Source organism: Chiloscyllium plagiosum, unplaced genomic scaffold (genome assembly GCF_037043375.1).
Source record: "Chiloscyllium plagiosum isolate Xiang-an unplaced genomic scaffold, Cpla_swu_hap1 HiC_scaffold_5, whole genome shotgun sequence".
NCBI classification, from domain to species: Eukaryota; Metazoa; Chordata; class Chondrichthyes; order Orectolobiformes; family Hemiscylliidae; genus Chiloscyllium; species Chiloscyllium plagiosum.
In genome coordinates, this window is record NW_028270143.1 from 163,115 (window position 1) to 186,378 (window position 23,264).

A 23,264-nucleotide genomic window follows, 5' to 3' on the forward strand; every position below is an offset into this window, starting at 1 on the left:
TTTGTGAAATGAAAATGTGTTACCAACAGCTACAGAACAACAGCCAATCATAATATTCCTACAATCATATTTGATTCATATTTCCCAAGCTGCTAAATTACCACTTACTATAATAATTGATGAAAATTTCATGAATCCAGCTGTAGTTGAACAATACTTGCATAATGGCTCCACAAACCTGAAGGTTGTGATATACACACAAAATTCATTCTTAGGGAAAAATGTTTGTTTCATCACACTTTACTAGAAACAAACAACGACATATGATTTTTTTTCAAAGCTCTGTTCACCTCCTGCAGTTAAATATTATGGATCTCACATAAAGAAAGATCTTACGAGTTTGGTGGGTGTCTCTCACACTGCCTGAAGACCACAACTGAATCTTAGGCAGAAGGCCCACTATCCTTTCTGCTCCTTAGGTCCATAAGACAACAGCAGCAGGCCTCGATATGCTATTAGGTGCCCATGGCCGAAAGACTCTCTTGAGAGCAACCAGCCAGTCAGTGGCCATCAGCTCCTGCGCATAGCAGTGTCAAGTAGAAATCCATAGCTATTGCTCTAAACACAACCTAGAGAAGAATGACACTGGCCAAAGATAGGTGATTTAATGGATGGGGTGTGGTGGAGGAGGCTGGTGGCAATCCCTATGAGTGAGATCATGGAGAGAGAGAGAGAGAGAGAGAGGGGAAGGGCAAGACAAAGAGCATTCTTAGAGGCCACTCTCTTTTCCACATGGACTCACTCAAGTATTCAATGCCTTTGATGGATGCTGCCCCATCCAAGCTAACAACCAACCGGTAGTCTTTTTTCCCTCTGGGTCATTAATGGAACATTCAGTAGTGGAGCAGGAAGATCAGGATCTTTTTGCACGGAATTCAATTCCAGTGAAGGTAGGAAAACATTAGGTATAGATACTCTTCCTCCCTGACTAATTAATTGCTCTTCCTGCCTTTTAACCCACCTCGTCTAGTACTGGAGGATTCCACCAAAGTATTGCTTGTGTTGGTTTGCTTTAATAGAATCAATGAACATGCGGCAACTAACAGAAGATTGGTCTTGTGTGAGTTGGCTTCTCTTCTATTTATCAACCAACAGATATATGCTAAGCAAATGGAACCATAAGTTGAATTCAGTTAGATGGAGTCACAAATACTTCCAACTGTACCTAATTTTCATAATGCAGTATGTTTATAACAATCAGTTGTACTTATACATTTAAGACCTGTGATGTACAAAGAAAATGGGCTGAATTTTACCAAAAATCAGCTAAATGTCAGTTCTGGGGAGTTTCATGGAGGGTTTCTCTCTGTTAACCAAAGTGAATTATCTCAAGTATTTCTCTGTTGCTCACCTTATTATATACACCACACACCTAAGGGGTTGTACTTGCATTATTGTGTGCTCACCAGCGGTGGTAATAGACATTATTGCAAGGATCTTCCAGGAGTTGGGCTATGAGTGCCATATTTAAAGCACAGTCTGCATATCAGATCAAAAAGTTCTGTCGAGCAAAAAGTTTTCACCATTCATAAAGTGGGTGGAAAACAATGAAGGAACATTTATGAGGGCATTTAGAAAGCACGAGTAACACTTCATTTGAAAAGAAATTGCATAGTTATAACTAAATTGCTATTTTACATCATCACCTTCCTGACTGACTATTGTAGTAAAGGTTTCTGCAGAATTAAGCTGCAGAGAGATACTACCTGTCTATTATCTATACTATGTTAGAACTTTGTCTGAAGAACTCATTGTTGAATGTGGGAGCATCACATATTGGAAAGTCTTTAAATACTTGTTAATATTAAAACTTGAAACTTTATTGAATGACAGGAAAGTAAAGAAAGAACAAGCAGAAAAACTGCATTTGCTTTGGAGAATAAACAGGGCCTGCTTCCCTTTCAAGCAATGATGAAATTGCAGTCAATGACTGATACAATACAACACAATACAACTTTAGCAACAGGCCCTATGGCCCACCAAGCCTGCGCAGATTCCTATTCCTTATTTAGACCCACTACTTACTGCGTGTGTATGGTTTCTATTTCTCTGTTTGCTTTGCTTTTATGTGTCATTCAAGATACGCCTTAAGCATTGCTAACCTACTTGCTTCCACCATCTCCACTGGCAGTGTGTTCCAGGCACCCACTATCCTCTCTGTGAAAAATTTTCCCTGCCCTTCTCCCCTAAACTTTCCCCCTATCACCTTGAACCTGTGCCCTCTTGCACTTGACCTTTTCACTTTGGAAAATGCTTCTGACTGTCCACACTATCTATGGCTGTCATAATTTTGTAGAACTCTATCAGGTTGCTTCTCAGCCTCCGTCTTTCCACTGAAAATGTTCTAAGTTTATCCAATCTCTCCTCATAACTGAAGCCCTCCAGAACAGGCAACATCCTGGTAAACCTTCTCTGCACCATCTCCAAAGCATCCATGTTCAACTGGAGGTGTGGTGACCAGAACAGCCTGCAGTGTTCCAAATTTGACCTAACTAAAGTCTTATACAGCTGTAACATAACTTGCCAACTTTTATATTCTGTGCCTCTGACAATGAAGGAAGGTGTTCTGTATGCCTACTTGACCACCTTATCCACCTGTGTTACCACTTTCAGGGATCTACAGCTCTGTACACCCAGATCCCTCTATATATCAATGCTCCTAAAGGTTCTGCCATTTATTGTATAATTCACACCTGAATTTGAGCTTCCAGAATGCATGACCTTGCATTTGTCTGGATTAAACTCCATCTGCCATTTCTCTGCCCAGTTCTGTAAACTATCTATATCCTCCTCACAATCTGTAACTCCACCAATTTTGGTGTCATCCACAAGCTTACTAATCAGACCCTCTACATTTTCTTCCAGGTCATTTATATATGATTAGAAGCAACATAGGTCCCAGCACTGATCCCTGCAGAACATCACTGGTTACTGATGACTATTCCGAAAAGCACCCTTCCACCATAACTCTCTATCTTCTATTACCAAGCCATTTTTATGTCCGTCTAGCTAGCTCACCCCAAATCCCATGAGACTCTATCTTTTACACCAAGCTGCCATGAGATACCTTATCAAATGCCTTACTGAAGTCCATGGAGACAACATCCACTGCCCTTCCCTCGTCAACCATTCTTGTCACCTCTTCAAAAAACTCAAGTTGATAAGACATGACCTTCCTCGCTCAAACACATGTTGCCTATTATTAACAAGTAAATTCACTTTCAAATGTGAACAAGTCCTGTTTCTCAGCATTTTTTCCAACAACTTCGCCACTACCGACATCATGCACGCTAGCCTGCAATTCCCTGGATTATTTCTGCTTCCCTTCTTACACAAAGGAACAACATTGGCCAATCTCCAGTCCTCTGAAAAGTCACCTCAGGCCAAAGACAATGCAAAGATATCTGTTAAGGCCCCAGCTATTTCCTCCCTTGCCTCCTACAATATCTTGGGATAGATATTGTCTACCTTAATACATCTCAAGATACCCAACATTTCCTCTTTCATTTTATTGACCTGCCTGAGAGTATTCTTACACCTTTCCCCAACCTCAACATCCCTCACATGCCTCTCTTTGATAAATACCACCAATTTCCTCTGGCTCCACACATAACCTCCCTCCTTTTATTCTTTCCCTAGCCACCCTCCTGGTCCTAATACATGTATAAAATGCCTTGGAATTCTCCCTAACCCTGCTGGCCAAGGACATTTCACAGCCCCTTTTCGCCCACCTAACTCTGTTTGAGCTCTTTCCTAATTTCTCTAGATTCTTCAAGGACTTTGTATGCTTTTAGACTTTAAGTATGCTTCCTTTTCTTTTGACTGACCTGATAATTTCCCCATAATCCAAGCTTGTCATTCCTTCATTTTTACAGGAATACCCCTATCCTGCACGCTAATCATCTGATTCTTAAAAGACTCCCATATTCAGATGTGGATTTACCCTCAAATGGCCAATCCCAATCCACATTCTCCAGTTCTTGTCCAATTCAGATATAGTTGGTATTCCTCCAATTTAACTCCTTCATTCATGGTTTATTCTTGTCCTTATCCATAAGTATCTGAAAACTTATAGAATTATGGTAATTTATCCCAAAAATGCCTCGTTGGATATCCAGATACTGTTTCCAAAAATCTCTCTTGGACATACCTAGCAAATTGCTCCCTTGGTACTAAGGGAGTCCCGATTAATATCGAGGAAGTTAAAATCACTCCAAACAACCCTATTATTTTCACATCTTTCCAGAATCTGACTACATATCTCTTCCTCTATCGCCTGCTGGCAGCTGGGAGATCTGTACTACAATCCCAACATTGTGAGTGAACCTTTCGTATTCTTCAGCTTTACCCATAATACCTCACTGCAAGATCCATCTAGAGTGTCCTCCCTAAATAAAACTGTGATATTAACCAGTAATGCAACATCCCCCATCTTATTTACTTCCTCCTCTGTCTCATTGAAAACATTGATATCCTGGAATATTAAGTTGCTAATCCTGTCCCTCATTCAACCATGTCTCTGTGATAGCAACAACATCATAAATCCATGCATGCATAATTTCATGATGACTTCACCAACATTCCATTTATTAGGAGCACTTGTTGCATCTTATCCTGCACCACTCAACCATGGTCCTCAGAAGACTGCTGGCGCTCTCCCAATTTGTCAGCCCTCTATCCCATCCCATCCCAACTTTGCCTGCACCAGTTGTGCAGAGCACAGAATGCAATGATTATGTGGACTTTGTCTGGGGTGTATTACAAGTCCCCTCCTGACCGATCTAAGCATCGAATCTCATCTTTGGGACAGCTATTAGCTCCTTCATGATTGTGCTTGTGAGGAATGGTACTGTCTTTTCACTCAACTTCTGACAGTGGGTTCTGCAATGGAGTTGTCAGCCATGGTTGTAGAAGATATCCCTTCTTTCCCAGTAACCATTCACCAATGTAAGGCATCCACCCATCGAAATGAAGCCGGCCCTGAGAGTTACATATGCATCATGGCAGTTTCCAGCGTATTTGATCTTATTTCAATGTATGCAGCAGAAGCCATGTCATGCCAGTAAAGTAGTAGATTATAACTGCTGTAGGATTACTGAAACCTTGTCCCATAACTACATCACCCAAGAAAGGTAGCATATAAGAGCATGTCAGCAAATACTATGGTTCAAAGTAAGAGAAAATCAGTTCTGTATTTGTGTGAAGCCTATGAACACTTTGATTGCTTTTGTGAATTGTGGTGCATAGATGGCACTTTTAAGATAATCTGTGATGATTTCTGTTTTATAGAAATGACTACCATTAATTAGCAATGATCAATGACATTGTCAATGACATAATTTATTACCAAGATTTGTATTCTGCACAATTGGTGACTGCAGGAATTTCACATTAAGAATTCTATGATTGTAGATAAATTAATCCTGTATGGTGTAAGTGCTTAATTAATGCAATTATTCCTTAAAGGACCTCGCATCACTCTCGTGTAGGGCCAGCATTCACATACAGAAAAAAACCTAATCCATTCGCACCAAGCTATTTTTCATTTTCATTGCTAGTTTTCATTTCAGATGAGAATGGAAAGCCACCCAAGTTTTGAAGAGTAAGTTGCAAGCTCAACTTGTGCATGTAGGTGATTCGAAATCGATGTTTCGGGCAAAAGCCCTTCATCAGGAAAAGGGCTTTTGCCCGAATCGTCGATTTCGAAGCTCCTTGGATGCTTCCTGAACTGCTGTGCTCTTCCAGCACCACTAATCCAGAATCTGGTTTCCAGCATCTGCAGTCATTGTTTTTACCATGTAGGTGATTGCCTTCTCCAGCTCCCCCTCCAACCTCACACTGAACTCCCTGTCAACTCCATGTGTTCTAAGCTTTCCTACATCCCCACCCAACTCTGTCCTATAAGAATTCATCTTCCCACAATACCCATTGAGCCCCAAACCCATAGCTTAGACATGTCAACCATCGTACAGTGCCCTCTTGCTGAAGCCAAGGCAATGTTGACAACAGTAACCCATGTCCTCCAATGCACTATCTCCTGTGCTTCCAGCATGCTACTTCAAAGCCTCATAATTGACTTGCCCAACATTACCACCACAACAGTTGTCTTTGATAACCCACCCCACCCCCACTCCCATCCCAGACTGTAGTGATATGGAACTCCTGACCCTGATTGCCCCAAGCAGCTGACTTGTCATGTCTAAGCCTCTAGACTGAGAACGGATGATGACCTTGAGTGACTAGGGTGGAACCCCCTAACTGATAACAGTTCCTATTGACTTGACTGGGACTAGTCTCTTAAATATTGAGACATGGCTGTTTGACTAAAGCACAGTCAGTGTGCGTGCCACATTAGCTGCTGACACATGCTGTAGGCAAGACATTGAAATAGCATGGTGCTATCTAGCAATCTATTCATCGTCTCAACTGATCATTGCTGACAAAAAACGAAAGCTGCCTGAGTTCTGTCTGCACTAAAAAGCAAGATGAGACAATCACAGCAAGCCTGTAAGTTCTGAATAAGGCGGCAATGCACAAAAAGGCAAGGCAGAGAGGTTGTAAACATCCAGGTTAGCAGAAAGTGAGTGAATGTTCAGACAAGAAACTAAGAGCCTTAAGATTCTATTCCTACGCAAGCATTTGTGTTTGTCCCTGCGCACAGCTGGCCTGTCAAAGCATTGCAATCAAAGCGATTGGTGTGCTCAATTGAATTGCTGAACTGTATTATAAGTGAGTCGGAGTTGTGCTGTGAAGAAGTGCTGAGGCTGGTCTTTATTTGATGCCAGTGTTGAGTTGAATTGAATTAAATTTATTGTCACATGTACCGAGGCACAGTGAAAAGCTTTGTCTTGTGAGCAGTACAGGCAGATCACAGAGTTAAGCAGCATAGACAAGTAACTAATAGGTAAACAGTGGCAAAAGCAAAAACACAGGTACAGGCGAATGTTAAAAGTTTGTGAGTCCATTCAGTATTCTAACAACAGTAAGGTAGAAACTGTCTTGAAACCGGCTGGTGCATGTGTTCAGGTTTCTGTACCTTCTTCCCGATGGTAGAGGTTGTAAAAAAACATTGCCGGGGGGATGGATCTTTAAGAATGCTGGCGGTCTTTCCTTGACAGCGGGCCTGATAGATGGATTCTATCGATGGGAGGTTGGTCTTTGTGATTGTCCAGGCTTAGTTCACCACTCTCTGTAACCGTCTCCAATCTTGAATGGTACAGTTGCCAAACCAGGTAGTGTTACATCCAGACAGAATGCTCTCGATGGCGCACTTGTAAAAGTTGGCAAGGGTATTCACCATCGTGCCAAATTTCCTCAGCTGCCTGAGGAAAAAGAGACATTGTTAGGCCTTTGCAACTGGTGCATCCAAGAAAGCTTATTGTGGATGACCACTCCCAGGAGCTTGACACTCTCCACTCGTTTCACCACTGTAGGGGGGCATGAGTAACATCCTGCTGAAAGTCAATAATGAGTTCCTATGTGTCCGTAGACTAAGGATGGAGCATATCCTAAAACATTGAGGACTTAGGGTGTAGCTTTGCTCGCTGAGCTGTAGGTTTGATATCCAGACGTTTCATTACCTGGCTAGGTATCATCAGTGGCGACCTCCAAGTGAAGCGAAGCTGTTGTCTCCTGCTTTCTATTTATGTTTGTCCTGGATTGGACTCCTGGGATTTGTGGTGATGTCATTTCCTGTTCATTTTCTGAGGGGTTGATAGATGGTATCTAGATCTATGTGTTTGTTTATGGCGTTGTGGTTGGAGTGCCAGGCCTCTAGGAGTTCTCTGGCATGTCTTTGCTTAGCCTGTCCCAGGATAGATGTGTTGTCCCAGTCAAATTGGTGGTTTTTTTCATCCATGTGTAGGGCTACGAGGGAAAGAGAGTCGTGTCTTTTTGTGGCTAGCTGGTGTTCGTGTATCCTGGTGGCTAGCTTTCTGCGTGTCTGTCCTACGTAGTGTTTGTGGCAGTCCTTGCATGGAATTTTGTAGATGATGTTGGTTTTGTCCATGGGTTGTACTGGGTCTTTTAAGTTTGTTAGTTTTTGTTTGACAAAACACCTCCAGTCTGTTCACAAGCAGGACCCCCGACCTTCCCCTAGCTGGTCATTTTAACATAGCATCCTGCTCACATGCCCACATGTCTGAGTGTTCCAGTGAAACAGAATGCAAACTGGAGGAACAACATGTCATCTTCAGACTAGGGACTTTACAGCCTTCGGGACTTAATATTGAGCTCAATACCTTTAAATTATGAACCATTTCTTTCCTTTCTTTTAGCTTGTTATCATGTTCTTCCCTCTTGCAACCTATTTACTGTACTTTCAAGTCTGGCACGAGTCACACCATTTTTCTGCCATTTTTGCACTTAATCACTTAATGTAAACTACTAGTATATTTTACCATTACCCATGTCGTTAAGGCGATCGAAAATTCCACCCAATGTATTTTTAAAAAAATAAATATTATACTTGTGACACTAACTTTATGGGGCACTAACTGTCTTAAGAGATGAGAACTGAAGTTGGTTCCTATTAAGATATCAGTATTAACAGGAACTAATGTTGGGAAAATTGATGGGATTGAAGGCTGCCAAATTACCACGGCTTTATAATCTACATCCTAGAGGACTTAAGCAAGTGGCCCTAAAAATGGTGATCATCTTTCAAGATTCTGTAGACTTTGGAGCAGTCCTATGGATTAAAGAATAGCTGATTTGAAACTCCACCTTTTCAAAAAAGGAGGTATGCAAAAAAACTAAATTACAGATCTGTTACCGTGACATTGGTACTGGGGAAAATGCTAGAGAGGATTACAAAAGATTTAGTAATAGAACACTTGGCAGGTTTGGACAGAATCAGCATGGATTTATGAAATGGAAATCATGCCTGACAAATCTATTAGATTTTTTCATGGATGTAACTAGTAGAATTAATTGGGGAAACCAGTGAATGTGGTTACTTGGACGTTCAGAAAGTTTTTGATAAGGTCTCATAAGAGATAGCATGTAGAATTGGGCACAGAGGATTGGGGTAGTGTACTGACATTAGTAGAGAACTGGTAAGCAGATAGGAACCAAAGAGAGTAAATGGACCATTTACAAATGCAAGCTAATGACTAGTGAGATACTGAAAGGATCAGTGCTTGGACAGCAGCTATATGTGCAGAATGGCAACACAGTGGTTAGCACTGCTGCCTCACGGCACCACGGATGCAGGTTTGATTCCAGTCTTGGGTGACTGTCTGTGTGGAGTTGCATGTTCTCCCTGTGTCTGTGTGGGTTTCTGCCAGATGTTCTGGTTTCCTCTTGCACTCCAAAGATGTGTAAGTTAAGTGGATTAGCCATGCTGCGTTGCCCCATAGTGTCCAGGGATATGCAGTCTAGGTGCATTAGCCATGGTTAATGTGGGGCAATGGGGATAGGGTGGGATGCTGTTTGGAGGGTTAGTGAGACTGGATTCGCTGAATAGCCTCTTTATGCACTGTAGGGATTCTATTCACTTCATATGTTAATGATTAGATGAGGGGAAAAAATGCAATATCTTCAAGTTTGCAGATGACACAAAGGTTGTTGGAAGGGTGAACTGTGAGGAGGATGCAGGGATTTTTACAAGTTGAGTGAGTCAACAAATGCATAGCACAATAAGTATAATGTCGGTAAATGTGAGGTTGTTCACTTTGGTAGCAATAACACGAAGGCAGATTATTGTCTGAATGTTGACAATTTGGGAAATGAGAAAGTGGAACAAAACCCGAATGTCTTTGTATACCAGTCTCTGCAAGGAAGTATGCAAGGTTCAACAGGTAATAAAGAAGGCAAATTGCATATTGCTAGCCATAGCAAAAGGGTTCAAGTACAGCAGCAGGGATGTTTTACTGAAATTTTGGGGGACTCTGGTGAGACCATATCTGGATTGTACAGTTTGGTCACCTTATCTGAGAAAGGATGTTCTGGCTATGGAGGGAGAGCAATGAAGGTTTACCAGACTGATTCCTGGAATGACAGGACTGACATAAGAAGAGAGACTTGATTGGTTAGGATTATATTTAGGCAAAAATGAGAACTGCAGATGCAGGAGATTAGAGTTGAGTGTGTGGTGCTGGAAAAGCACAGCAGGTCAGGCAGCATCCGAGGAGCAGGAGAATTGACATTTCGGGCAAAAGCCCTTCATTAAGAATGAGAATGAGAGCCTAGAGGGTGGAGAGATGAGTGGGGCTGTGGGGGGAAGGTAGCTGCGAGTGCGAGAGGTAGATGGAGGTGGGGGTAACGGTGTTAGGTCGGAGGGGAGGGTGGAGTGGATAGGTGGGAACGAAAATGTAGGACAGGTCATGAGGGTGGTGCTAAGTTAGAAGGTTGGAGGTGTGATAAGTTGGGGGGAGGAGAAATGAGGAAACTAGTGAAATTCACATCCTCCTCTTACTGCCTCCTCGACCACGACCTCACCTCCCATCACCAAACCATCATCTCCCAGACCCTCATCACCTCAGGGGATTTCCCACCCACAGCGTCCAACCTCATAGTTTAGGAATCCCACAACGCCCGGTTCTATCTCCTACCCAAGATCCACAAGCCTGACTAGCCCAGCTTACCCATTGGCTCAGCCTGCACCTCCGCCACCGAACTCATCTCCACATACCTTGATACTGTCCTATCTCCCTGGTCCAGGAACTCCCCACAAACATTCAGGACACTACCCATAGCCTCCATCACCTCCAAAACTTTTGCTTCCCTAGCCCCGAATGCCTCCCCTTCACACGGACATCTAGTCCTGATACACCTCCAACTGCCATAACCAGGCCTTCAAGCCCTCTGTTTCTTCTAATCCCGATGTCTCCACCAGTACCCCTCCATTGATACTCTCATTTGTTTGGCTGAACTGGTCTTCACCCTCAATATTTTGTCCTTTGAATCCTCCCACTTCCTCCAGATGAAAGGAGTAGCCATGGGCACCCGCATGGACCCCAGCTATGCCAGTCTCTTTGTCAGTTACATGGATCAATCCATCTTCTGCATTTACAATGGCACCATTCCCCCACCTCTTCCTTTGCTACATTTATGACTGTATTGGCACCATCTTGTACTCCCACGAGGAGGCTGAACAGTTCATCAGCTTCCCCAACATATTCCACCCCAATTTTAAGTTCACCTGGCAAGTGGGCTCTGGCAGTTGATGTGGGTGTCATTAGGTCTCAATGACACCACTGCCACAGAGGCCCAATAGCAAAAGGGCAGCACAGTGGTTAGTACTGCTGCCTCACAGTGCCAGAGACCCAGGTTCAATTCCATCCTCAGGCTAATGACTGTGTGGAGTTTGCACATTCTGCCCATGCATGGGTTTCCTCTGGGTGCTCCGGTTTCCTCCTAAGTCCAAAGATGTTCAAGTTAGGTGGACTGGCCGTGCTAAGATTGCCCATAGTGTCCAGGGATCCTCAGACTAGATGGATTAGGCGTGTGAAATGCAGGGTTACAGGGATAGAGTAGGGATGAGTCTAGGCGAGATGTTCTTCGGAGGGTCAGTGTGGACTTGATGGGCCAACTGGCCTGCTTCCACATTGTAGGGCTTCTATGATAAAGTCCCAAGTTTGAGGCCCTCCCACACCCCCTGAAAAAAATAATTTGGAATGTTCGAGGAGGCCACCAGGTTTCAGTTGGGCAGTTTCCATACATGTAGACAGTGCTGCTCAGGCAAAATGTCTTCAAATGATCACTTATTTACTCAATTAGACTCCTTATCTGTCTTGTTTCCCACTGATAGCAAAATAGCATGGTGGAGGGTGATATTAAGTATGCCTTGTTTTTGCTTCCTGAACCAACCTCCACTTTGCCAAAAGTTGGAGAATCCTAGTCATAGGGACTTTGCGACATAAAAGGAGGCCATCAAGCCTATCAAGTCCATGCCAGCTCTCTTTGTTCTGTAGTGCTGTAGTGCTATATTCCAGTAGTCTCACAGGTTTATTTCCTTCAAGCGCCTGTCTAACTTTCTTTTGAAATCATTGATTGTCTCCACTTCCACAAACCTTGAAAGCTACAAGTCATTATGATTAATTGTGTAAAAACATTCTTCCATTTATCACTCATATCTCTTACTTAAAACCTTAAATATGTGTGGCCTAATAATGGTAGTAATCAGCTAATGTGAAAAGCACTCTTATATACTTTATCTAAACTTGCTGTAATCTTCTATAGTCTTTCAGATCTCCCTTCATTTCCTTTACTCCAAAGAGGAAAAACCTCAGATTCTCTAACCAGAGTTTGAGACTAAATTTTCTGTGTCCTTGTCTCAAACCATTTTCATTCCTTCTGGAAATGTCCTGATAATCCCCTTGATATTCAGCACTGGCAGCCTTTTAAACATGCTACCAGCATCTTCAATGGTTTGAAGTCATGCTACCTGAATTGAATTGAATTTATTGTCATGTGTACCAAGGCGCAGTGAAAAGCTTTGTCTTACGACAATACAGGCCGATCACAGAGTTAAGTAGCATAGATAAATAACTAATAGGTAAACAGTGGCAAAAACAAAAACACAGGTACAGGCAAATGCTAAGAGTTTGTGTGTCCATTCAGTATTCTAACAACAGTAGGATAGAAACTGTTTTGAAACCAGCTGGTGCATGTGTTCAGGCTTCTGTATCTTCACCCCGATGGTAGATGTTGTAGAAAAACATTGCCAGGGTGGGATAGATCTTTGGGAATGATGGCGGCCTTTCCTTGACAGCGGGCCTGGTAGATGGATTCTATAGATGAGAGGTTGGTCTTTATGATTGTTCGGGCCGAGTTCACCACTCTCTGTGACCGTCTCCGATCTTGAATGTAAAGTTGCCATACCAGGTAGTGAGTCAGAATGCTCTTAATAATGCACCTATAAAAGTTGGCAAGGGTATTCGCCACCATGCCAAATTTCCTCAGCTGCCTGAGGAAGAAGAGACACTGTTGGGCCTTTATAACCAGTGCATCCACATGAAGAGTCCACGAAAGCTTGTTGTAGATGACCACTCCCAGGAGCTTGGCACTTTCCAGTCGTTCCATCTCTGTGCTGTTAATGTGTTGGGGGGCATGAGTAACATCCTGCCAAAAGTCAATAATGGGTTCCTTGGGTTTGCCAGCATTGAGAGCTAGGTTGTTCTCAGTGCACCATTTTCCCAGGTCTTCCACTTCCCATCTGTCGTCTGTTTCGTCGCCATCTGAGATTCGACCGACTATGGTGGTGTCATCAGTGAGCTTGTAAATGGCATTAGTCTGGTATTTGGCAATGCAGTCATGGGTATATAATGAGTACAGTAGGAGGCTGTGCAGTGTTGAGTGTTAGTGAGGATGAAATATTGTTCCCAGTGTTTACTGATCGCGGCCTGTGGGTCAGAAAACTGAGGATCCAGTTGCAAAATGGGCTTACTCCGAGATTACTAAGTTTAATAATCAGTCTTGAGGGGATAATAGTATTGAAGGTTGAACTGTAGTCAATGAGTAGGATTCTTACATAGCTGTTCTTGGTGTCAAGATGTTCTCGGGAGGAGTGAAGGGCAGGTTGTATGGATATGTTGGCCCAATAGGCAAATTGGTGTGGGTCAAGAGTAGTGGGGGGGCTAGAGTTGATTAGTGCCATGATCAGCCTTTCAAAGCACTTCATGACCACCGAAATTAGTGCCACTGGTCGGTAGCCATTGAGACATGCTGCATGAGCCTTCTTAGGCACAGGGATGATGTTAGCCATCTTGAAACAGGCAGGAACAGGTTGAAGATATCCGAGAAGACCTCTGCCAGTTGATCCAAGCATGCTCTGAGTGCATGACCTAGTACTCCGTCTGGTCCCATCACTTTCCTTGGACTCACACAAAGGAAAACTGATCTGACCTCTGATGAAGTGACTGTTGGGATGGGTTTGTCGAAATTCTGCTCAAAGTGAGCATTGAAGGCTTTGAGACGATCTGGGAGGGATGTGTCATTGTCTGCTATTTTGCACAGTCTCTTTTTAGAACCTGTGATGTCACTCAGTCCTTGCCATAGTCGCCAGGTGTCTGTCTGGGTCTCTAGTTTGGATCGGTATTGGTCCTTGGCTGTCTTAATGGCTCTGCGCAGGTCATACTTGAATTCTTTATATTTGAGTGGGTCTCCTGATCTGATGGCCTTACACCTGATTTTTAGCAGGTTCTGTATGTCCTGATTCATCCAGGGTTTCTGTTGGGGAACACCCGGATTGACTTCCTCGGTATGCAGTCCTCCACACACTTGCTGATAATGTCTGTGACAAGTCTGTGACCTGTTGTACTCTTTTAGCGCTGCTATCAATTCGCTTTCCTTTGACTGGGTGTAAGGGTTTAATTGCTTTAGAGTGGCAGAGGATCCACTAATACTAGCATTTAATAAGATGCTTTTGGCTTAACAAAATATTATTTCGTGCACAATAGCAATTAGATACAAGGTTACATTAGTTGATATCCATTATTACTAAGACTGTGAGGAGACCAGTGGATGTAGGTCTTCACTCCATGAGATCCCAAAATGTTTTGCTTTACCCACAACACTCAAGCCACTATGTATCATCAGATTGGTTGGAGCTTAATGCAGTCTACAACATTAACTTGTGCAGCATCATCTTATATAATACCTTTCTTCCCTCCTTTGAACCCTTACTGGCTGTCCTTCATGCCTGCTGTCTGTTAGTTGCTTGAAAATCGCCTGTGGCCGGTAATGCCTGCCTACAGAAGTTCCTGCATTTGGTCCTGAGAGTAGCCAGAAAATTCTGGGCAGAAACTGCTGATGGACGAACCAGTAAGTAGAGTGGACAGAGACAGAGTGAGAGAGAGAGAGAGAGAGGTGGGTGGAGGGGGGTGGGGGGGAACATAACAGTTTGGCGGATGATGGGAGGCTGCAGAAAAAAATCAGAGCATTAGTGAGAGAGGTGAGAGGTCAGAATGTTGGTTGGAGTGTTTGGACAAGATAGAGCTTCGGTTGGCATATCAGTGAAAATTGATTGAGGGAGATTGATGGTGAGATCAGAGTGTGAATTAGATGGAGTGAGATCAAACTGCAGGTTTTGGAGGGATCTAATCTTATATCCCAAATGGCAGTCTTATTCTAAATACCAACATATATTTAGTCCCTAATATTCTTACTTTTGTCTGAATTTTCTGTAACAAATTTATAAACTGTGAATAGCTATGCAATGGCATTTAATTGAAAAGTTTTACTTTATGGTTATCATATAATTCCATTAAGCATTTTAATTAAGCATGTCTAACCTAAATACTTACATGGATTGAGGGTGTGGTATTAGAGCTGAAATGTTTGACAAGATTGTTCTTTTATATTCTCTAACATTTCAACAGGTGCAGAGTGCACATTAACTGCTCAAGAATCCTTATACCCTGCTGATATAAAATGGTACCTTTGTGTTATTTTTTCAGGTTTTCATAGAATAATAAACTGTCTTTAATTTTTATTCTCATGTACATTTATGAAACATTTCTTCTGTTACAGTGCTGGTCCTAAAGGAGACAATATTTATGAATGGAGGTCAACAATCCTGGGGCCCACAGGTTCAGTTTACAAGGGTGGTGTCTACTTCTTAGATATCACATTTTCATCTGACTACCCCTTCAAGCCACCCAAGGTGTGTATTCCTGAAAAGCAATTTAGCTCAAAAACAAGCAGTAATTAAACAATGTAAACTACATGGTAATAGGAAGTATTTTGAACCACATAATGGATTTCAATGTTTCTAAATCAAACTTACTGTTCTCATCCTTTTAGATTGATTCCCACTAAAAATTCTCATAAGGTACCACCAGATTCTACCAAGCTGAGGATATTAATATTAGAAATGTCTTTGCAAAAGACATTCTTCACTCTTTCCTTCTTCCTCCTATTTCTCTTTCAGTCTCTCCTCCCTCACATCTGGTTCTCACTCTTAAAAGTAAACTGCTGAACAATAAGTACAAAGTTAAACATCACACAATACCAGGTTATAGTCCAACAGGTTTATCTGGAAGTACTAGTTTTGGAGTGCTGCTCCTTCATCAGGTAGCTGTAGAGCAGGATCATAAGACACAGAATTTATAGCAAAAGTTCACAGTGTCATGCAACTGAAACAATATATTAAACAAACCTAGATTGCTAGGCAAAAGTGAGGACTGCAGATGCTATAAACCAGAGTTTAGATTAAAGTGGTGCTGGAAAAGCACAGCAGGTCAGGCAGCATCTGAGGAGCAGGAAAATCGACGTTTCAGGCAAAAGCCCTTCATCAGGAATAGATCTTCTATTCCTGATGAATGGCTTTTGCCCGAAATGTCGATTTTCCTGCTCCTCAGATGCTGCCTGGCCTGCTGTACTTTTCCAGCACCACTCAAACCTAGATTGCTGTTATATCTTTCACCTTTTAGAATGGGTTGCAGGTTTCAGTTCGTGAATGTGGAAAGACTTAACAGCAGTCTAGATTTGAGAGTGTGGTGCTGGAAAAGCACAGCAGGTCAGGCAGAATCCGAGGAGCAGGAAAATCGACGTTTCGTGCAGGAGCCCTTCATCAGGAATGAGCGATCTAGGTTTGTTCAATATAACGTATCAGTAGCACAACAATTTCAGATTGGGTACATGATTCTTTGAAGTTTGCATCACATGTAGACAGGGTGGTTAAGAAGGCATTTAGCATGCTTGCCTTCATTGCTCAAACCTTTTGAGTACTGGATGTGGGATGTCATGTTGAAGTTGTACAGAACTTTGGTGGCGCCTTTTCTGAAATACTGCTATAGGAAGAATATTATTAAATTGGAGAGAGTTCAGAAAATATTTACCAGGATGTTGCCGGGTATGGAAGGTTTGAGTTATGAAGATTGGCTGGATAGGCTGGGACTTCTTTCACTGGAGGATAGAAGGTTGAGGGGTTACCTTATAGAGGTTTATAAAGTCAAGAGGGACATAAATAAAGTGAGTAGCAAAGGTCTTTTCCACAGCAATGAGCGAGTTCAAAACTAGGGGGTATATTTTTCAGGTGAGAGGAGAAAGATTTAAAAAGGACATTAGGGGAAACTTTTTTTAGAGAGAGAGTAGTTCGTATTTGGAATGAACTGCCAGAGGAAGTAGTGGTTATAGGTTCAGTTACAACATTTAAAATACATTTGAAAAAGTACTTGAATAGGAAAGGTTTGGTGGACTTGGGCCAAAAGTAGGCAAGTGAGACTAATATGGTTTGGGAACATTGTCAGCATGGACCAAAGGGTCTGTTTCCATGCTGCATGACTGTATAACTCTGATACATGAAGCTAGCAGGCTAACTTGAAGAGGCTATCGAAAAGCTACACAGGAATCCGTGTTTTATAAAGAAGCAGATAAAGCAAAGTTATGCTAAATCATTATAAATTACTTATTAGGCCCCAGTTGGATTATTGTATCCGATTCTGGGCACATTATTAAAAGATGTTGAGAGTGTGGTGCTGGAAAGGTACAGCAGGTCAGGCAGCATCCAAGGAGCAGGAGATTCAACATTTTGGGCATGAGCCCTTCATCAGGAATGAGGCTTGTGGGCCGTGGGGCTGAGAGCTAAAAAGGAGGGGGTGGTGGGACTGGAAGGTAGCTGAGAATGCAATAGGTAGGTGAAGATGGGAAGAAGGTGATAGGTTGGAGAAGAGGGTGGAGTGGATAGTTGGAAAAGACGATGGTCAAGAGAGCAGTGCCAAGTTGGAGGCTTGGGACTAGGATAAGGTGGGGGGAGGGGATATGAGGAAACTTTAATCCTGTGTGGTTACAGGGTCCCAAGGCCCTGAGGAGGTCGGTGTGGTTGCAGGTTTTGCACTTCAAAATATATTAGTTATGTATAACTTGAAAGTAGGCACTCAACAAGGACAAACTAAGGTGAGGGGACCTTATGAACAATTACTGCTGGAGTGGGGATTGAACCTGCACAATTGGACTTATTCTGTACCATAGCCAACTGAGTTAACTTCAGTCTAAGTGCAAAACCTGCGCCCACACCTCCTCCGTCACCTCTGTCCAAGGTCCCAAAGGATCGTTTCACATCTGACAGAAATTTACCTGTACTTCAACCAATGTCATCTACTGTATCCATTGCACCCAATGTGGTCTCCTTTACATCAGGCAGACAGGATGCCAACTTGCAGATCATTTCAGAGAACATCTTTGGGACACCTGCACCAACCAATCCCACTGCCCCATGGGGCTGAACACTTCAACTGCCCCTCCCATTCCAACAAGTACATGCAGGTCATGGGCCTCCTCCAACACCAAACCCTAACCACCCGATGCCAGGAGGAAGAACACCTCATCTTCCACCTTGGGAACCTGCAACCACACAGGATTTATGTGAATTCCACCAGTTTCCTCATTTCCCTCCACCCCCCCCATCTATCCCAGTTCCAAGCCTTCAACTCAGCACCACCCTCTTGACCTGTCCATTGTCTTTACCATCTATCCTCTCCACCCTCCTCTCTGACCTATCTCCTTCTCCCCCACCTTCTTCTACCCATTGCATTCTCAGCTACCTTCCTCTAGCCCCACTCCCCTCCCATTCATCTCTCAGGCCCCAGCCCAAACGCCTCATTTCTGATGAAGGGTTCATGCCCAAAATGTCAATTATCCTGCTCCTCGGATGCTGCCTGATCTACTGTGCTTTTCCAGCACCACACTCTCAACTCTGATATCCAGCATCTGCATTCCTCACTTTCTCCACATTATTAAAAGATGTAAATGTCTTAGAAAATGTGCTGAGACTTATTAGAATGAGAGCAAGGATGAGAGACTTCAGTTACAATGAAAGATTAGAGAAGCAGGGATTCAAGATGGAAAGATTAAGGGGAGATTTAATAGGTGGTCAAAATTGTAAAGAAAGTGACAAAGTAAGTCAGGGGATGGGTGAACTTAGATTTAGAATAACTAGCAAAAATACTTAAGGTGAGATGAGAAGATATTTTACTTAATGTATATCTATTTGAACTACATGTTTTGGATAATTAGAACATGACTGAGTATCTAGAAAAATGGAGAAAAGCACTGGAAAACTAGAGGTGAGGAAGTAAGGAATAGTAGATTAAAGACCAATATATGGACAGTCTGTTTGATCCTCAGGGGAAACTCAGGGTGAAGGTTTTAAGATAATGGGTGAAGTCTTAGAGAAATGAGTAGTTTCAAATACCTGCAGTCAGTAGTGTAGGGAAATGTTGGCAGTGTGTCAATATCACAACTGACAATCCAGAAACCTAGGGTAATGGGGCATGCATTCAAATCTTACTGTGGCAGCTGGTGGAATTTAAAAATTCCACTAATAAAAAGTAATGATGAACTTTAAACTATTGTGAATTGTCTTAGAAACCCATTTGGTTCACTAATATCCTTTAGAGAAGGAAATCTATCATCCTTACCATGTCTGGCCTGTAGCAATGTGGTTAATAGTTAACTGGCCTCTGAAATGGAATAGCATGTCACTCAAGTTCAGGGACAATTGGAATGAGCAACAAATGCAAATCTGCAAACAAACTGTACATAAAAGTGTATTTTTTTTAAAAAGTGGTGCAGAAGATGATAGTATCAAGATGGAAATTAAGAAATGAATTAGTCCTGATTGGGGTAAATTGGAAGAATTGTCATTGAGTGTTGTGAGAGGAAAGTACCATCAAAAACTGAAAGGAAAATTCTACAAGATGTTTGTTAAGTTAGACTTGTTAAATCGTGCAAACTTTGGGCAACATCAAGAAGAGAGGAACAATGACTGGATAATAATGAGATCGTTGGTTCTTTACAGTGCAGAAAAAGACCATTCTGCCCATCAAGTCCGCACCAACCCTTTGAAAAACATCCCAGGCAGAAACTGGCCCCCACCCTACCCCCAAAACCCTGCATTTACCATGGATAATTCACCTAACCTCCACATCCCTGGACACTACAGACAATTTAGCATGGCCAATTCAGCTAACCTGCAAATCTTTGGACTGTGGGAGGAAACCACAGCATCTGTCAGAAACCCATGCAGACACAGGGAGAATGTGCAAACTGCACATAGTCACCCGAGGCTGGAATCAAATGTAGTGCTAACCATGCCACCCATAAGGGTAATGAATGCTGAAATGAATGTGTGCTGTAATGAGAAAGAAGAATATCAGGAACCAGTATATCAAGTGTTCAGTGAAGATTGTGGTGCCACTGAAGAAAGTAGTCAAGAAGAGATTGAAATAGAATTCAAATCTGCTGTAAAAAGAGACGAAATGTTGCATTTGATGTGATGGAGATGTAACTGTGAGAAAAAAGGAGATAAGGAGGATGTTTGTTTGTTGATGTCAAGAGTCATTTGGAATTCTTCAGCCTCTGACGCAACCATGTGGCCGCTCCCCCAAACTTTTATCCCCTGTTCTCTCTCTCTCCTCCCATTAAAAATTCATTGTTTTTGACCTTTTTTAAGTTCAAAAAGCATGCAAAAATTTTTGAAAACAGTGATTACTGCTCCAAGAAAGCACTACATCAGCTCCAGCTGACAAAATGGAAAGATGCAGTGGTGAGAGGCTGCAGCAGGACTGGAAGTGGAGGGGGTGACTGACCGGAGACAGAAAGGGAAGTCACCTAACATCAATGTGGAAATGTAATGGGAGAAGCTTAAAGATAAAGCCTCATATGTTTTTGAATGTGGTGACTGAACAGGTGTCGGGAATACATTTAATAGTAAATTTTCAAAAACAAATTGACTAAATATTTAAAAGGAATAAAATTGCAAGGATATGAGTAGAGAGCCCTGGGATGGCTGATTAGATGGCTGTAAATGCCAGATCTGGCATGATGAACTGAATGGCCACCTTTTCTACTCTAAAATTCCATGATTTTATGATTCTAGAAAGGCTCCCCAGAGCCTCAACATTGCACGAGAATTAAGTTAAGCTTACACATTAGCCCTGATGAGTTCAAGATGAAAAGCTTCAGCAACATGTCTCTCTTTACAGCGATATTCAAGTTCTGTAGTACTAGTGGATGTTACAAAGAAGTGAGAATTCTTTGTAATTGTTGATAATTTGTGTGATATTAGACCCAGCGGATTTAAATTTCCACAAGTAGGCAAACATATTGTCAGATCAATCTGGTGAGCTGCTTTATTCTACACTTAGTATACATCCATCCACAACTATGGATCAAAATAATTTATATATTTCATGATATCTATTTCTCTTAAAGAAAGAAGCAAGTCTTCAATCCTTAATGTTTGTTGCAGCATAGATGAATTTAGTTGTCTTGGCTATAGGAACAGCCACTAAATTCACTTGTTCAGTAACAGCCCTTCCAACTTTTATACATATTTACATACCAAAATCTGAATTTGCAGTATGTTAATTATCAATTGTTCAAATCAAAGCTAGCTTTATAATCCAAAAAGAGAACAATATTTTGGAGGTTATCACAATAACGTAATCAAACAGTATTTTGCAGACATCTCCAAGAATTCACCATGGTTAACCAAGTAACTGAAGTACCTGTATATGGTTCAAGAAAGTTTCTCTTCCATTGCTCACATGTGAAAAAAATGGCCATTTTGAAAAGAAAGTTGAAGGATGAGTGTTTCAGACTGTTATGCAAATTAATCCCATCATGAATCAATGATCTAAGGGAAGAGAGAAAATAGTACATGATAATTATTTGAAATTCCATTATTGTAAAATATATCAGTTGAAGCAAGATATAAATGTAGCCTTTAGAACTCTGCAATTTACACTGAATTTGAACTCTGAACTACTGAAAGTACACAACCGAATCAAATTCTCAAATCCAACCACCTTCCAAGATTGGAAATGTATTATTAATACTATTACATGTTGCACACCATTTTACTGATAAACTTCAACAATTGCCAGCTGCTCTTGGACTCATGGAATCATTACAGTCCATAAGGGGGCCATTTTAAAAATCAAATGCAACCCAAACCAGTCTATAACCCACCCAATTCTTTCTTTAACTGAGGGTCAAAGGTGAACTGATGACCAACCTGTGCCAAAGAGGCAAATTGGTATTAAATAAGATAATGAAAGCTGCATGCCTTATTATTATTCAGATTTTTAAAACTCAACTGATATCAGCTGTGTTTCTCATAGTCCAGGAAATGTCAACTTTACATTTTCCCCCTTATGCAACCTCTTCTCACCAAATCTGTGACTCTTCACACATCCGTGCCATTTTAACAGTTTCCAGGCCCTCACCATCTCTTTTGCACCATGGATATCCAATCCCTCAAGATTTCCATTCACATCTGGATGACCTGAGTGTCCTCCCCACCTTCCTTAAACTGAGGCCAAACTAGTTGCCAGCTGCCAGCACCTTCGAGTTTTACATTAAACAACACTTCCTTCAACACCTCACATCTCCACCAAATATAAGGAATGTATAGACCTTAGCAATGTTTCCATTTTTGTACCATATGTGAATCATTTTGTTCAATTCCTACTTAGGTCTTCTCCCTCATCTCTTTTTCCAGTACATTGATCAAGTAGCAGTGCTATTTCTTGGTCATGCCCGGAAATGGAAAATATCATTAACTTTGGTTCCAGTTTCCATTCCTCACTTAACTTCACATGGTCCATTCCTAATCTCTCCTTACCCAGCAGCTGATGGTGATGATTCTGCTTTTCTTATTTCAATTCTTCTAGACTGTTTATATTTTAATTTGTTCTATTACTATTTGCTTTTGTTTAGCACCATTATCCATCCATTTGGTCATTTAATCTCTACTGCTGTCCAAACCATTATGGACCTTTCCCTTTTGTTCTTTCCTCAGATTATCTTGTGCCTGACTCAAAATATGTTACATCTAACATCTTCTAGTTCTAACGAAAGGTCATTGACCTAACTGCTAATTCTGTTTCTACCTCCATTTTATATAGTTTCATCAGGATTTGTGCATGATTTACTTAAACTTAGAAGCTCATACATCTGGAGGTACAATGGGCAGAAAACTCCATTCTCTTCTGTCCACAGCCCGTGTTCTCCCATCACTTCAACATCTACAAATAGTCTTGTGCCTGTTAATCTTAACTCATCATCTTCTTCTATATCCAGTAGACAGGCTGACAGATCAGCTCCGTGAGCGTGGGGATAAATAAATGAACTCACTAGGTGGGTGTGTGGCGGGGGGAGGGGGAAGGAACTCTTCTAATTGTGATTTCAACAACAAGGAGGGAGGTGTACCATGAAGAATTTAATGGTTGTTATCTTCAAAGTCAACTCATAATGCATGGATCTTTGATGTTAATTTGAAAGAAATGTGCCCTCTTGCAGTCTTTAAATATTAG

At 41.8% G+C, this 23,264-nt stretch overlaps 1 protein-coding gene across 2 annotated transcripts in view; it reads right to left on the reverse strand.

Annotated features, from left to right (window-relative positions):
* Positions 1-6,451: 6,451 nt before the first annotated feature.
* The window catches only part of LOC148149855 (uncharacterized), a 338,979-nt gene continuing 322,166 nt past the window's right edge, over positions 6,452-23,264 (reverse strand). Inside the window, exons 7-8 of one of the 2 annotated variants that reach the window (XM_087986890.1) lie at positions 21,456-21,583; positions 6,452-7,322 (exon numbers count right to left, since the gene is read on the reverse strand). The gene's annotated coding sequence lies outside the window, so the exon portion shown is untranslated. Of the gene's footprint in view, positions 7,323-21,098; positions 21,584-23,264 lie in introns of those variants that run through there. The other variant, XM_087986894.1, reaches the window with a different exon arrangement.